Raw genomic sequence first — 16871 nt, 5'->3', positions numbered from 1 at the left:
GGGTGGATGAGTGTGTGTATGGGTGTGTTAGTGAGTGAATGACTGTCTCAATAGTGTCTTTATGAGTAACTACATATGTTTTAAACTAGTATATGTGACTATTGGTGTATATAGGTGAGTATATGTGAGAGTGAGAGATTGAAAGAGTTCCTGTATGAATAAGTATGTGTTTCTAGAAGTGATTGTTTAAAAGACTAAGTATGTGTAAGTTTCCGTAGAAGTAAGTGTGGTGGTGTGTGTATAACTGTATATGCAAGTAAATGTATGTTTGATTCTTTATTAGCATGAGTGACTATGTGTGTGAGTAACTATGGATGAGTGGCATTGTGTAACAGGATGTATAGGTGTATGAGTACATATGATGAGTGAGTGCATGTATGAGTGACTGTATTGGACTGTTGGTGAATGAGTGGATGTGTATGTGGATCTTAGAATTACTGAAGAGGTTGTTGTAACTGGTATTGGTATGTCCATTGTTTTGAAAATTTTAGTCTCTATTTTTGAATGTGTGTATCAAAGGTTATATTAGGGTGAGAGGAGGTCTGCCACTCTATCACAAGGATGATGTCATCAGTGATGTCATCAGTGATGTCATGAGTGATGTCACTGACCATGTCATGAGTGATGTAATATGTGACGTCATCAGCAGTGCATTGCGGGCGCGCGAGTTATAGTTAGCTGAACTAACTATAACGGGGGAATTTCAATGGTTTTGTACAAGTGAAAAGTCCAGCTAACTATAACACCCCTGAAACCTATGGTTTTTTCAGTGAATTTCTGAGGTTTTTTAAATGCTAATTCCTAACTATAACGTGCCTGAAACCTATGGTTTTTTCTGTTAATTTCAAAGGTTTTTTAAATGCTAATTTCTAACTATGCCTACAGAGATAGGACATGTGAAGAAAGAAGAAAAAATGCACAGAAAGAAACAAAAGAAGTGCAGAAAGAAGCAACAGAAGTCCTCAAATACGAAGATAAGTGCAGGAAGAAGGATAACGTGCAGAAAGAACAAAAAGAAGAGCAGAAAGAAGCCTTGTTGCAAAATCATCCTGTACCCTCAACTTTTTCAGACGGATACTGGTGGTAACTGAGTCTGACTAATCAGTCCTAGAGCCAGTGCAATGTTAAAAGACACTTAGAATACAGTGAAAACACCTACATACACTAGGGAACATTATGCGTTGGGGTCCCCCTGTGATTAGCCTTACCTCCTCTATAAGCCCCTAGTATATAATAGGGCATGGGGATTAAAACTACCTCTTAAAACAGGCCACAGGGCGTTTTTGCACACGTTAACTCAGGCCCCGTCCCCTCCTTTCACCATTGTGTAAACACGCCCTGTGTCCGTTTTTAGTTGGGAGATTAAGTTCATTTGAGTCCTGAGGGTCCCTAGGGTCCAACTAGCCCACTAGGTACCTCCAGTAAGTGCCACAGAGCTGCGTTGCAGAGAGGTGTAAAAAGTGGCACGGCCTGGACCACCTCTCTGCAATGCAGCTCAGTGGCGCTTACTGGAAGCACTTGGTGGGCTAGTTAGCCCCCAGGGGCCCTCAGTATTGAAGGGAAATTATATCCCCAATTTAAAACGTGCCATGGTGCGTGTTTGCACACGTCACCTCAGGCCCCGTCCCCTCCCTTCACCACTGTGTAAACGCGCCCTGTGGCTGTTCTAAGTTGAGAGATTAAGTCCCCTTGAATCCTAAGGGTCCCTAGGGTCACACTAGACCACTAGGTACCTCCAGTAAGCGCCACAGAGCTGCGTTGCAGAGAGGTGTAAAAAGGGGCTTGGCCTCAGAACACCTGTCTGCAGCGCAGCTCCCTGGCGCATACTGGAGATGCCTGTTGGGGGCGCGTTTGCAGAGTGCTGCATGGAGGGGGCATGGCCTCCGGCACGATGCCAGTCTTTTATTTATTTTATTTTTTTAAGAAGGGGGGCTGTGTGGTTCCCCTTCTTATTCTAATTTATTGGCCCTGATGACCCCATCCCCCAGGGCCTGTCTCCTAATTATATTTTTTTGACCCCAATCCCCAGGGCCGGCCACTGTTTTTTATTATTTTTAAAAAATATATATTTATAGACACACCTAGGACATGCTGGACAAACCGTACGTACCTATCACCATGACGATTTGCGTGATATTCATTAAAAGGCGACTATGCATGCAATTAATCCACGTGGAATGTATTTACACCACTAGTGAAGCTCTGACATGTCTGATGCTCTACCGTGCCTAATCCCGGTAGACACCCTTGTCGTTTATTTATACAAACATGGGTAGCTATTGACGGGCACATTTAATACACATGCAAACCAAGCCATTCAAAGGGGATTCGACAAAAATTCGACCAAAACTATGCAAGAAACCCCCCTCACAGTTAATAAAACACACATCCACTGCCGGATGTGTAATACTTTTTATTTTACTCTCTGGAAAGGGGACGAACATCACTTGCGAGTCACAGCGCGCTCCTGACAGAGCCCAATGCTGTGTTACACCCACCATTGCCTGCCGAGTGCCACACACCTCTGTATTGTATTCCACTAGCTAGTGCATATGCTATGACACTCTCTAGCCCATGTGCACTGTAACACCACCCCGTGAAAATGTCATGCCACACTTGTCTTCGCACGGGTTATATTGCCCCATCTAACGTGCCTTCCTCGATGCCTATGTTATAACGCACAGTGCTATGCCATACATATTACAATTTGGGATCCATATCTTTGTCACAGTGCATATGCAACGTTACACTCCCCAGCACATATTTTATATTACAACTTTAGAGACTAGTTAGGTTACACAACACTGCCCTGTGCATATTACACTCCAAGGCGCATATCGCATAGCACACGCTAGTGCCTGTGCTATCTCGCGCTCTCCAATGAATCTGTCATTGCGCACAATGTATTGCATATTATATTTCACGCCTGGTTCATCTTATATCACACTTTTTGGTGCATAGTTTATACCATACACTATATCTAGTTTTCATTTTCAATCGTGCTCTCAGGACTATGTTCTATATAACACTGTGTTCACCTACCCTTTTCACGGGCATTACATTTTGCGATAGGGGGTGGAGGGTCAGGGGGTGTTTTTGCCAAGTGAGCCCGGAGTCACAGTCACTAACGTCTTCTTCTTCCTGAATAAAAGTGAGATTATGCTGCATACTTGTTCATATTTTAAGTAGTTTGCACAGACAAAATGTTTTAAAAACAATAAAGTTTCTAATACCCGCCTTCTCTGAACAGTTAGCTTGCTGCCCCATCCCCCTCCTCCCTATCCTCTGTTGTGTGAATCCATGGACTAGCCTCCTCCCTCCTGCCATGCATGGTCTGATGTGCTGCCACTGCCCTCAATTTAGTATGATGTACCAGTCCACTCCTCCTGCCCTCCATTGCCCAATTCTATGCCCCATCATTGACCTCCTGCTTAAACTCTGTGCTTAGCTTGCTGCCCCTATTCTCCTTCCCCCTGCCCTCCGATGTCTTTGTGCATGCCCCTGCTCCATCCTTTTTGCCCACCATGTCCCATGGACCTGCCACTCCTATCTACTCTGAGTGTTCTGTTGAGCTGCCACTCCCCTCCCACCTGCCTAGCATTGTCAGATGACTGTAACCTGTCCCTGCCACCTCCACCCTGCCTGTCCACATGCCATGCCTCTATCCTCTTCCTCCTGTCCTACATGGTCCATTGTACTGCCACACCCTTCTGCCCTCCCTGGTCTGTTGTGCTGCAACTGCTCCTCCTGCCTGCCCCGTGTGGTCTGTTGTGAGGCCCCTTCCCCTGAACTTTCTTGTCTGTGCACAGGTCCTGACCCTCCCTTCTATCCTCCATCGTCCTTTGTGCATGCCCCTGCACCCTCCTTCTTGCCCATCATAGCCATTGTGCTGCCACTAACCCTCCCACTTGCCATGCATGGTCTTCTGTGCTGCCATGGCCCCTCCCACCTTCCCTGTGTGGTCAGTTAGCTGCCCCTGACCCCCTCCCACCTTCCCTCCATGGTCTGTGTGTATGCCATCACAGTCTCACTGTTGCTCTTCATGTTGTGTCTTGCTTCTAGTGCCCATCCTGCCTGACCTCCATGGCCATCTTGCTGCTCCTGCCCTGCCCCCTTGCCCCCAGCCCTCTGTTTACATGTGCAGACCCCTACTCCCTCCCTCCTGGCTTGTCTGTTCCATTGTAATGCCCCTGATCCGTCCCTCCTGCCCTTTATGGTCTGTTATGCTGCAGCCTTCTCTCCTGTCTGTCCATTATGGTCAGCTAGCTACCATTGCCTCTTGCCCCTCTGTTCTCTGTTGTCCATGTGCACGGTCCTGTCCCCTCCCTCTTGCTTTCTATGGATTGCTGTGCTGCACTCCCGTCCTGCATGCCCTGTGTGGTGTATTGTGCTGCTGCAAACCCTGATGCCTGCCCTGCAGGGTCAGTTTGGTGCACCTCTCCATGTCTCTCCTGTCCTCTGTTATCCAAGTCCATGTCCCTATCCCATTTCCTTCCATGATCCAATGTACCATACTTGCGAACATTTTGAACTTGGTAAGAGGGAGATTTTGAAAAAAAACTGGGGTATTGATTTTCCCCTTTGAGTTACATTGAAAAAGAGGATATTGTAGACAGGACTCAGATCAAATAAAGCCCATTTGAGCTTAAAAACATTGGACGTTTCCTGGCTGAATCGGGTCTGTTGGCATGTATGGTTGTACTACCATTGCCTCTTCCTTCTGCCCACAATGGTCTATTACATTGCCACAGCCTTGAAGGAGGGTAGATTTTGTATCACAGGGGGCCCCTGGCCCGTTCTGTCCACACCTGAAGTATGAGACCCTTGTCCTTGCCCTGCCAGCCGCATTTGTAGGCCGTATTAAATTGACCAGCGGGTCCTGTGTTGCTATATAATTATCCTGAGACATCTTTACCACTCAGCCAGCATAAAACCCCTGTGTAGGCCCTTCTGTTCAATATGTAGGCCTCTTTGTTAAATTGACCATAGCTCTGCAATTTTAGTGTATAGCAGTCTGAAGGCAGGTCTGCGAGGCCTTCAGCCCCCACCCTACCAGAGTGCTCCGTGCTCGGTATCAAAGTTCAACATCCCCCTGAAGCTGTCGACATACAGTAGGCTGCATCCTGGACTGGTACTTGCTTCCTGGGCAGGTTTCCCGCTTTTAAGGAAGTGGCAACCGCAGAGCGTCAAGTTAGGAGAACTGAGGAGATTTTATACATGAATATATTGAATTCCTGTACAATACCCATTATTTTCTGCTTGCTCTATGGAACTTACGATAAGCGATTGGCCTGAGAGACTGACCTTTTCACCCAGTCCATTGTCAGCATTAAGTGGGTAAATGACGAAATGTCTGGTAAAATCTGCAGACGAAGCTTTTGGGTAGCATACGTAGGTAGATGTAGCGTGCAAAGGAGCCCACAAAATGATATAAAAAGGGAGCACCCACAGATATCGACGGACAACCTCGCCGTCTGTATGTAGGTTAACAGGCTGTGCAGGTTTTCCCCAAGAACTGGGAGCTCTTGTCTTCCTTTGCTTAAAATGTCTTGCTCGGCTTTGCTTGAAGTATCTTATTCTATTTTACCTATATGAAATGTCATGTTATGTTTAACCATTGTTCTCTTTACTTTTGCATTTAAAAGATGTTGTATTGTAATTGCAGGAATGCTTGCTCTAAGAGTAAATGTGAGTGTCCCTAGGTAACATTTTCCTTGGTGTAACTTGTTTCTCATGATGCATTTATAGATGTGTTTTCTCTCTCTCTCTGTCAGTCCATTAATTGAGATACAGAGAATATCATGACAGCTGTATGATTATCTGGATTCTGTATTTTGTACTTTAGGTCTCTATTCTGCGGTTTCTTTGAAGTTGCATCTTCTCATTAAACTGCCATTGTATTCTGCCTCCAATTCCATGTCTCATATGTCTGTTTTCTTCATTTTTGGAGCAAGCGTTCCTAGGCACCCCGGCTCAAATTAAGGTGCCCCTTTTGTCCCTGACTCACTCTCCTGCTCAGTTCTGTGGTGGCTCCCGGGGCTCTGGGGACCGCCCCTAGCTTCCTTGACCCGTAATAGATCTTCCCTCCAACAGCCTCTCTTGCAAGTCCTGTATTGTTGGTTTGTTGCCCCTGCCCCCCTTTCCACTGCCCTCCATAGTCTGTTGTGCTTCCACGGCCCTTCCTGCCTGCTCAGTGTGGTTAAATTGTTGCCTTTGCACCCTCCTACCTGCCTTCAATTTTCAGAGTCCGTGCCCCTGGCCTCTGCCTCTCAACAGTATCCTAATGAACAACTAGATTGCTAACATTCTATATTTATTACAAAAGTGTGGAGCGCCTGACATCATCTTGATGTAATCAAAACTGTAATACCTAGAGCATTCCTTTAGAAATTACATATATGAGAGGGTCTTATTGGCATCAAAATTATGGTTAGTGCTCTAAAAGACTAAAATAAGGACATATTTTCTGAGTTTTCAAATAGCGACAAAGCACTTTTAAATTATTTGTTATCTTTATGTTTTTTTATCTAGTTGACAACTTGATTAAATGTTGCACTTAGGGGAGAGGATGTGGTGTTACTTCCAGAACTGCAGACTTTGCAACTGGGGAACCAGGTTGAAGTTTCTGCTTCAGCTCGACATTCTGTGATTCTGGTCAAATCACTTAGTCTCCCCATGTCTACAACCAAAATGAATTTGTTCTTGTGTGATGTAACCAATGCTCATGTAAAGCACTCCAATACCTGACAAGTCTGCACTATATAACACTGCAAAAACACAAAATAATAAGTGTTTTGCACACTTCTGTCATTGGGCTATATTTGGGCTATATCTGGGTGATTTTGGGTTACATTTGGGCTCTTTTGTCTCCGGTGGCCATCTTGGGAGATTTATTTGTTATGAAGTTTCCTAATTTCCTCATGTACTGCAGTCTCCTCAGTCGGAAATGCTTTCAGTTTTTTACTTTGATTCCATCATGAAGGTATTCAGATATGTCACACATTTGCCATGAATTCTGAATGTTAGCACTCTAGTTGCTCATTAGATCACTGTAGTAAAACTACTGCTCACCATGGAAGTCTGCTCCTGGTATTAAAAGTGCATGTTTCAGTCTGCATGTCAGAATTTTTTAATGAAATAGAAGAGGATTTGAGAAGTCACTCAAAATGTGCCCTCATTTTCTTTCTTCAGCATTAATCATAATTTCTATGGCAAAATGAACCCCCTCATTGTGTTCCTTTTTAAATTAAATGTTTTAAGTGTTACCAGTTTATTCCAATCAAGATGGCTTCAGGTGTGCCATACTTTTGTCATAATGAAGACAGTAAGTGCTCTAGTTGTTTTTAAGAACATTCTTGGACATTCTGTCATTGGGCTATACTTGGGCTACATCTGGGTGATATTTGGGCTACATTTGGGCTCTTTTGTCTCTGGTGGCCATCTTGGGAGACTTATTTGTTATGAAGTTTCCTAATTTCCTCATTTACTGCAGTCTCCTCAGTAGGAAATACTTTCAGTTTTTTACTTTGATTCCATCAAGAAGGCATTCAAATGTGTCACACATTTGCCATAAAATCAGAATGTTAGCACTCTTTTTGCTCATTAGATCATTGTAGTAAAGCTACTGCTCACCAGGGAAAACTGCTGCTGGTATTGAAAGTGCATGTTTCAGTCTGCATGCCAGGATTTGAGAAGTCACTCAAAATGTGCCCTAATTTTTCTTTCTGCAGCACTAATCATACTTTTTATGGAAAAATGAACCACCTCATTTTGTTCCTTTTTAAATTAAATGTTTTAAGAGTTACCACTTTAATCCAAGCAAGATGGCTTCAGGTGTGCCATACATTTATCATAAGTAGGACGGTTAGCGCTCTAGTAGTTCTTTGGAACACTCTGGAAAGCTGCAGTAGAACACAAAGGAATCAACTGACAGTCTCTGCCCTTGTTGGATGTACATGTTTTACTGAGAATGTCAGACTTCATTCTCACATGACTGAGAAAGATAATGTGAATTTACAGAAAATAAGCTCTCAGTTTAGCTTATAGATCACCTTCCAAACCTCTGTGGTAAAAGCATGAGAAAATATTTTTCTCTCAATCATGATATCCCAGCAGAAGGCTTTTTCACATGGTGAAATCACCTTAGAACATACCACAATTCCTAAAATGAGTATGGTACCATCAACAAATGATTTATAATGTAACTAAAGTCTTAAAATCTTCTATTAACTGCAATGCTTTTTAATGAGGTGCTATCATGTATATTGGTCCCAAGATGGCTGCCAACACTTCTTGGATGAAGTGCTGACAGCCAATCAGATCTCAGGATGAGATGTGTGGTTAGGCTCCGCCCACATATATATATTGATTTAAATGCTATTTTCTCAGGAACTACTGAACAGATTTACACCAGACCTACAAAAGGCACTTCCTTGACCTGAGGACTACCTCTCTGCCAAATTTCAAGTAACTCTGTTCAGCCGTTCGGGCTGTAGCTGTGTCTAAAGGTCCTATGGAAAAATGCATGGGAAAAACGCGTTTTGGGACCCCCCTTTTTTCTCAGCCCCCGCTTGACGAATCCCCCCGAGACTTTCAGGGTAGGAGCGGAGCGTAGCGCCCCACCTATTTTGAAAATTTCGCGAGGATTCATCGACCGGCGCCAAAGTTATTCCAAATAGAATGTTGCGGATTTCCTATGGAAACAGGGTCCTAACTATAACTATCTACTGGCGACCGCCAGTAGATAATATATATATATATATATATATATATATATATATATATATATATATATATATATATATATTCACTGAAAAAACCATGGGTTTCACACACGTTATAGTTAGGAATTAGCATTTAAAAAACCTTAGAAATTCAGTGAAAAAACCATAGGTTTCACACACGTTATAGTTAGGAATTAGCATATAAAAAACCTTAGAAATTCAGTGAAAAAACCATAGGTTTCACACATGTTATAGTTAGCTGGACATTTTACTCGTAAAAAACCAATGAAATTCCCCCGTTATAGTTAGTTCAGCTAACTATAACTCGCGCGCCCGCAATGAACTGCTGATGACGTCACATATTACATCACTGATGAAATCTCAAATGACATCACTGATGACCTCACTGATGACATCATCCAGTGAATGTGTGTTTTTCTGAAAATTAAATATGTTTTATATATGTATATCTCAAGGTTGATGGAAGAATAAATGGGTATATTACTGTCTAAATGGATGATTTCTTTTTGAAAAATTGATTATGTAACTGACTGATTAAGTGTATCATAGTGAATACATGGCTTAGTGAGTAATGTTTAAATATATAAATATCTGTATCATTTTTTCACTTTGTGTATAAGTGGCTGCATGGGTTGGTGAGTAGCTACATGGGTGTCTATATAGGTTATTAGTTGGTTTTTTGAGTATCAGTCTGAGTGTCTGCATGGTTCGGTGGGGGGTATGACGTAGTGCATAGGTGCATGAATGAGTGACTCACTGTTTGTATGTGTTGAACAGAGCATGTGTGCAGGACTGCATGGGTGGATGAGTGTATGTATGGGTGTGTTAGTGAGTGAATGACTGTCTCAATAGTGTCTTTATGAGTAACTACATATGTTTAAAACTAGTATATGTGACTATTGGTTTATATATGTGAGTATATGTGAGAGTGAGAGATTGAAAGAGTTCCTGTATGAATAAGTATGTATTTCCATAAGTGATTGTTTAAAAGACTAAGTATGTGTAAGTTTCCGTAGAAGTAAGTGTGGTGGTGTGTGTATAACTGTATATGCAAGTAAATGTATGTTTGATTCTTTATTAGCATGAGTGACTATGTGTGTGAGTAGCTCTATGGATGAGTGGCATTGTGTTACAGGATGTATAGGTGTATGAGTACATATGAAAAGTGAGTACATGTATGAGTGACTGTATTGGACTGTTGGTGAATGAGTGGATGTGTATGTGGATCTTAGAATTACTGAAGAGGTTGTTGTAACTGTTATTGGTATGTCCATTGTTTTGTAAATTTTAGTCTCTATTTTTGAATGTGTGTATCAAAGGTTTTATTAGGGGAAGAGGAGGTCTGCCACTCTATCACAAGGATGATGTCATCAGTGAGGTCATCAGTGATGTCATTTGAGATGTCATCAGTGATGTCATGAGTGATGTCACTGACCATGTCATGAGTGATTTAATATGTGACGTCATCAGCAGTTCATTGCGGGCGCGCGAGTTATAGTTAGCTGAACTAACTATAACGGGGGAATTTCATTGGTTTTTTACGAGTAAAATGTCCAGCTAACTATAACATGTGTGAAACCTATGGTTTTTTCACTGAATTTCTAAGGTTTTTTATATGCTAATTCCTAACTATAACGTGTGTGAAACCTATGGTTTTTTCACTGAATTTCTAAGGTTTTTTAAATGCTATTTCCCAACTATAACGTGTGTGAAACCCATGGTTTTTTCAGTGAATTTGCAAGGTTTTTTAAATGCTAATTCCTAACTATAACGTGTGTGAAAACCATGGTTTTTTCAGTGAATTTGCAAGGTTTTTTAAATGCTAATTTTTTTTTTTCTTCTATTTTTTCTAACATATTTTTATTTTAATTTTCTTACCTTTTATAAAGACTATGATTAAATTTTTAAAATTCTTAAATATGTTTTTTTTTATATATTTTTTAAAATAAACATGTAAAATTTATTTGCAGTACTTTTTTTCTAATTTTTTTTAAATTTTTTTAGTACGCGTACCGTAAGCTCACGGTAAGCGTACGGTTTACGCAACGTCCGTAATTTTCCTACGCTGCTTGCGTATAGTTACGCAATTTGCGTAGCCGCGCGTACTCCGCGTGGGACGCGTACGCGTGTACGCTACACGCGCACGTTACGCGGAAGTGCCGGGAGTCACTGTTATGCGCATGCGCGCAAGCGCGTGTCTTTTTTACGCGCATGCGCACTTTTGCCGTAAGCGAACCGTAAGCGTACGGTAGGTCATGTGATCATGAAACACAACTTTTGATTGGTTGAAACTACTTTCAGTTCTAGAACTCTCCTACACCACACCCATTCCCCTCATTTCTGCTTGTGATCCCTTGGGAGAAGGAGCTGGTTTGTCTTTGGGATACGATGGCAGAACAGCAGAGCTCTTCTGAGAGTGAGGCTAGCACTAGCAGCACTGTCTTGAGGCAGAGATCGAGGAAACAAAAGCCCTCTTATGTATGGGATTATTTTACTTTTCCTGAAGGCCAGCAAAAGGTAAATGCACCCTTAGTGACTTGTAAGCTGTGTAAGCGTGTACTTTCTAGAGGTAATCCTAACAGGAAGTATTCCTTTGGGAATCACACCATGAAGAGACACCTCCAGGATGTACACAGAAGGACACATGGTCATCTTTTTGGAGGTAACTCTTCAGAAAGACAAGCCAGTACATCCACAGCAGCTCAGCCTGAACCATCATCTGCAGGGCTGACTCCTTCTTCTGCAGGTCAGGTGAGCCCTTCATCTGTGGGGGGAGAATCTCCTTTTGCTGGCCCTCTGGAAATCAACCCTCGATTTCGGAAGGTTGATATTCGATGCACATTTTGTCAAGATCTAATTTGCTATAGGGAGACCAGTGTTTCCCTAGTGAACAACAAAATAGATCAACACATTTGTCGCTTTGAATAATTTTCCCATGCTTCCTTTCCTCTGTCCCTGCATGAACACAACGGTTCTTTTAAGAGCCAACCTTATCTTTCATCTTTTTTTTACATATGTTTTTAAAAACTTTTTTTTATTTTTTTTTTACCGTACGCGTACGGTGCGCGTACTTTTTTTTTTTTTTTTTTTTTTAAAAACACTAAAAATCAATAAACACATTACAAGGTCCTTGAGAGACTACAATTATTATTATTGACTTACCATACTCACTGAAAAAATATTTATTCATTTGTTTTTTTTAAAAATAGTTTTAAAAATGTTTGTAGTTTTCGAAAATTTTCTATATCTATCTGGAAAAAAGAAAAAAGTATTAATATTTTTAAAACATTTTATAAAACAGTACACATATTTACATTTTTTTCCATAAAATATTTTTGCCTTATTTTTGCTGTTTTCAGAATATATTGCATTTCACTATAAATTGTGAAAGCAATTGCATTCATCATTTTACAGCGGGCAAAAAAAAATAACAATCACAAAGATTGTATTAAAAAAGCCCTGATTCTTTTTTTACTTAAACTTAACATTATAGAAATGCATAATATTCTAAAAAAATATCATCTAATACCAATACTTATTTCTTTAAAATACCGTCTGATATGTTTGTTTCAGAAGTATAATCACAATATTATATCTCAAATAACTCCAAAATACATCTGATTTCATTTCCTTTAGACCAAATAGTAATTTTAAAATTCTTTTTTGATTAAATTTCCAATGGTAATCCAATAAAATTCTAAAGTTTTATTTGTACAGATCTCACCGATTCTCTGTAACAATTCCTTTATTGTATTTAAATATATTACTACATTTCTTTTCACAATAGTCACAAAACGAAATTTCTATGCCAATTTGAATGCACACTAACTGCTCTTTTTTTTGGGCAAGTGAAAATCACTTTTACAAACTGTCACATTATGAAACCACTTTTCAGATTTTTTAAAAAGCCCATGTCCAGACTGCTACACTACAGCAAGGGCAACCAGCCTTAGTGATGCTGAATGTATTTGCATTACAGACTGAAACCTGAAAACCCCACTCGCTTGTAAATACTGTGCATGACTATACATGGCAAGCACATGGGTGTGTGCTAAGACTCTGCTTCTTCCCCCAAAAATTCGCTCCCCCTTTCCATCTAATGCAACTGTGAAATCACCAGAGCAAGACGCAATAAATCTCTGCCTATAATTCCTCTCTGCACACAGAGTCATGTTTTCACATTAGTCCCAAAACGAAATTTCTTTGTCAATTTGAAAGCACACTTACTGCTCTTTTTTTTTTCGGGGCAAGTGAAAATCACTTTTACAGACTGACACATTATGAAACCACTTTTTTTGATTTATTTAAATGCACATGTCCAAACTGTTTTTTCAGACCACCACCATGTGTATTCTCGGTGACTGCCTACACTCCAGCAAGGGCAACCAGCCTTAGTGATGCTGAATGTATTTGCATTACAGACTGAAACCTGAAAACCCCACTCGCTTGTAAATACTGTGCATGACTATACATGGCAAGCACATGGGTGTGTGCTAAGACTCTGCTTCTTCCCCCAAAAATTCGCTCCCCCTTTCCATCTAATGCAACTGTGAAATCACCAGAGCAAGACACAGAGTCATGTTTTCACATTAGTCCCAAAACGAAATTTCTTTGCCAATTTGAAAGCACACTTACTGCTCTTTTTTTTTTCGGGGCAAGTGAAAATCACTTTTACAGACTGACACATTATGAAACCACCATGTGTAACTACAACAAAAACAATTTCCATTTCTATTATTCATTTCTTAAGTTACCACATACATCCCCTCTCAAACTGTAAACTCACCTTTAAAATTAGTTAGTTGTGAAAGAAATGTGACACTCAAACAGCAGATTATCAGAGCCAGGATCTCTGTTGTGTTCACCTCTCTCCTCTCAGCAGAACCAGATAATGGCAAACTTTCCCTCTATTTTTCCACACATATACTTGTAAGTTTCAAATCTCAGTGCTTCCCCCTTTTTTTCAAATGTAATCACACATTTCTATTGGTTGAAAACCAACCCTTTTCCAAAAGTACCCTTCCCCCAACTTGACTTCTGCCTAGTACCCTTCCCCCAACTTGACTTCTGCCTGCTACCATAGCAACAGCTCATGGAACACTGCTGTGTTGAGTTAGGTCAGAAGTTCGCCAAACAATGTTTCAATTCCACAGAGCAAGAGTGCTTGACTTTTCAAACCTAACAGCAAATCCATAGTACTGTTCTTTGGTTACACATTTTTTTTTACCAATACAAAACATGCTTCTATTAATTTACACATACAGCCTAGTTTTTATTCTAGAATGGTATGAAACAGCCAATCAGTTCTTTTTGTTTTGTAAAAAATATGTATGCCTCCATTTCCAAACTGTCTTTCTTTTCATATTGCCATTCTACTGAAAGACACCTCCTGAGTGCATCCAGTTCTCCTTTGAAGATGTTCACAGTGTGGATTGTAGGGCACAGCTATGTCTTCTGGAGTGAAAAGTTTGCAGAGAAAACAGGTATGGTGAGAGACCTTGCTTTGCCAAATGTAGACATTAAATGGATTGGTCAGAGAGGGTTAAAGTGGCACCAATTGATGCCATTGGTGAAATCCTTCATTCAAATCCAACACCCTGACCTCCTAATAGTGCACTGTGGTGGCAATGACCTAGGCACTTTGACTGGGGTAGGTCTGGAAATGCTTATGAAGGACACCTTTGCACAACTGTTTACACTTTTCCCTAAAACTGCCTTTGTGTTTTCCAACATATGCCAAAGGCAAAAATGGAACTGGTCCAATCATTTCTGTCCACAGATTGACAAAGCAAGAAAGCACGTCAACAAATCTGTTTCTGCTTTCCTCCGTGACTATGGTATGGGTGCCATTTACCACAACAACTTGCGTTATGACATGCAAGACATTTATAGAGGAGATGGTGTGCACTTCAATGATGAAGGGAACAGAGTCTTCCTCTTGAACCTTAGACTCTGCATCGGTACTTACTTGTAGGTACCACTTAAAAAATGACTTCATAAACACAACAGCTCTTTTTAGAGCTCCCTAATATCTAAACTCTTAAATCTGCTTTTCATTTATTTATTTATTTTTTTTTTTACCGTACGCTTACCGTAAGCTTACCGTACGCGTACCCCGTGATTTTTTTTAAAATCAATAAATGGTTTTTTTGTACTTTTCTGTCCTTCTTTGACCCCCTTACAAATGTTAGGGGGTCTGTAACTCTCCTCATTGCCCCCTTTCCTTGTTTTCACTCTTTTTTTTCAGAGTGAAATACACAAAATGGCGGCCGCCGCTTCCTGGTTTCGACCGATTCGAATGTTTACTAAGATCTAAGAGCCAATCAGAATCGCGCTCGCGCACGCCACCGTACGCTTACCGTAAGCGTACGGTAAGCGTACCGTAAGCGGGCTCAGATATATATATTGATTTAAAGGCTATTTTCTCAGAATCTACTGAACAGATTTACACCAAACCTACAAAAGGCACTTCCTTGACCTAGGGACTACCTCTCTGCCAAATTTTGAGTAATTCTGTTCAGCCGTTCGGGCTGTAGCTCGTTCTAAAGGTCCTATGGAAAAATGCATGGGAAAAACGCGTTTTGGGACCCCCCTTTTATCTCAGCCCCCGCTTGACGGATCCCCCCGAGACTTTCAGGGTAGGAGCGGAGCGTAGCGCCCCACCTATTTTGAGAAATTCGCGAGGATTCGTCGACCGGCGCCAAAGTTATTCAAAATAGAATGTTGAGGTTTTCCTATGGAAACGTGGTCCTAACTATAACTACCTACTGGCGACCGCCAGTAGGTAATAATATATATATATATATATATATATATTTATTTATTCAGGCTCACGGTCTCACCCTTGCTGCTGCACTCGGGGCGGGTGCTTTTAACCGCTGTTCGTGAGGGTGAGATCACAATAATAAATTCAGGCTACAGGATGCGAAGCACTCACAGGACAGTTTTCAAGTTGATTTAATGGTGCAAATGCATTTCGGCATATCAGCCTTCCTCAGTGCATATCAACTGACACTTTCACATAATGTCTGTTTAAAAACATTAAAGAATGGATTTCATTGGAGGGATGTAAATTCACAGCAAGTAACGAAGGACTACGATAGTTTAAGGTCCAAATGCCTTTTCCTTGGCTGCCATGTCTGTGTGTGTTGATTTGGATGAAAAACAAATCGTTTTTAACTCTGAATGAGTCTTGGTCTTGCATAGACGATTTTAAAAGCAAATACAGTTCCACTTACATGGTGCATAATCAAGCCCTTCGAAGTTAGTCTGGTTGTGATGTCCCCATATAGCGTGCCATGATGTTGTTGAGTCCCTCGCCTGCCAGAAAAAGAAAGGTTTGGCATCCTGCAGGTTTCTGTATGAATTACTTCAGTCCTACAATTTGAATAATTGTCAGCGGCGCTGGTAGGATGTTGCGCCATTCTTTCTTCGGCGGTGCAAGCAGAATTACATTCAGGCTCACGGTCTCACCCTTGCTGCTGCACTCGGGGCGGGTGCTTTTAACCGCTGTTCGTGAGGGTGAGATCACAATATATATATATATATATATATATATATATATATATATATATAGGATGAGTCAGTACATTTAAAATCGCAATTGTATTGTTGTATGCACGTTCACAGCCCTTTTATTATAAAGTGTGTGCAGTTTTCCTCCTAGTTCTCTACCTGGAAGAATGGCAGCTTTTGTCACATTTTGTGGTCTTTTTTAAAGCTGCACCATAGGGATAACCAATGCATCCCAGAAACATGGGGGCCTTTGTAGTAAAACAAATCTGTGAGGAAGCTTCTTTTTTTCTGTAATTGGCAGCAGGACAAGTTTAGCATTGTGTACTGTCTGTTCCTGCAAGTTTAAACCAGGAGTGGACGTGGTGCTCTTTGCCTCTTTACCTCTTTACCTTATATGTGGTAAAGCATGGGATGTCCTGGACTGTAACATGAGGACCGGAAGTGGAAACGCCCTTCTGCACACCGCCATCTTGAATTGTAGGGTGTATATTGATTGAATGGCCATGCATTTGGATCACACTATCCGCCGGATGCAGGGCGCCCCTCACTGATTTGGGACACACACGGCTTTATTATACCACTGCATTTGACATGAACACACTTCTTGTTGTC

At 41.1% G+C, this 16871-nt stretch overlaps 1 protein-coding gene across 7 annotated transcripts in view; it reads left to right on the top strand.

The window, feature by feature from the left end:
• LOC146835261 (uncharacterized) overlaps positions 1 to 16871 on the top strand; it is a 339148-nt gene that overhangs the window by 98262 nt on the left and 224015 nt on the right. The gene's annotated exons all lie outside the window — the stretch shown is intronic.

The sequence above is a fragment of the Triturus cristatus genome, chromosome 4_2 (assembly GCF_964204655.1).
Source record: "Triturus cristatus chromosome 4_2, aTriCri1.1, whole genome shotgun sequence".
NCBI lineage: Eukaryota > Metazoa > Chordata > Amphibia > Caudata > Salamandridae > Triturus > Triturus cristatus.
Note: the sequence above shows the minus strand (reverse complement) of the source record. Positions and strands in the feature narration are given on the sequence as shown.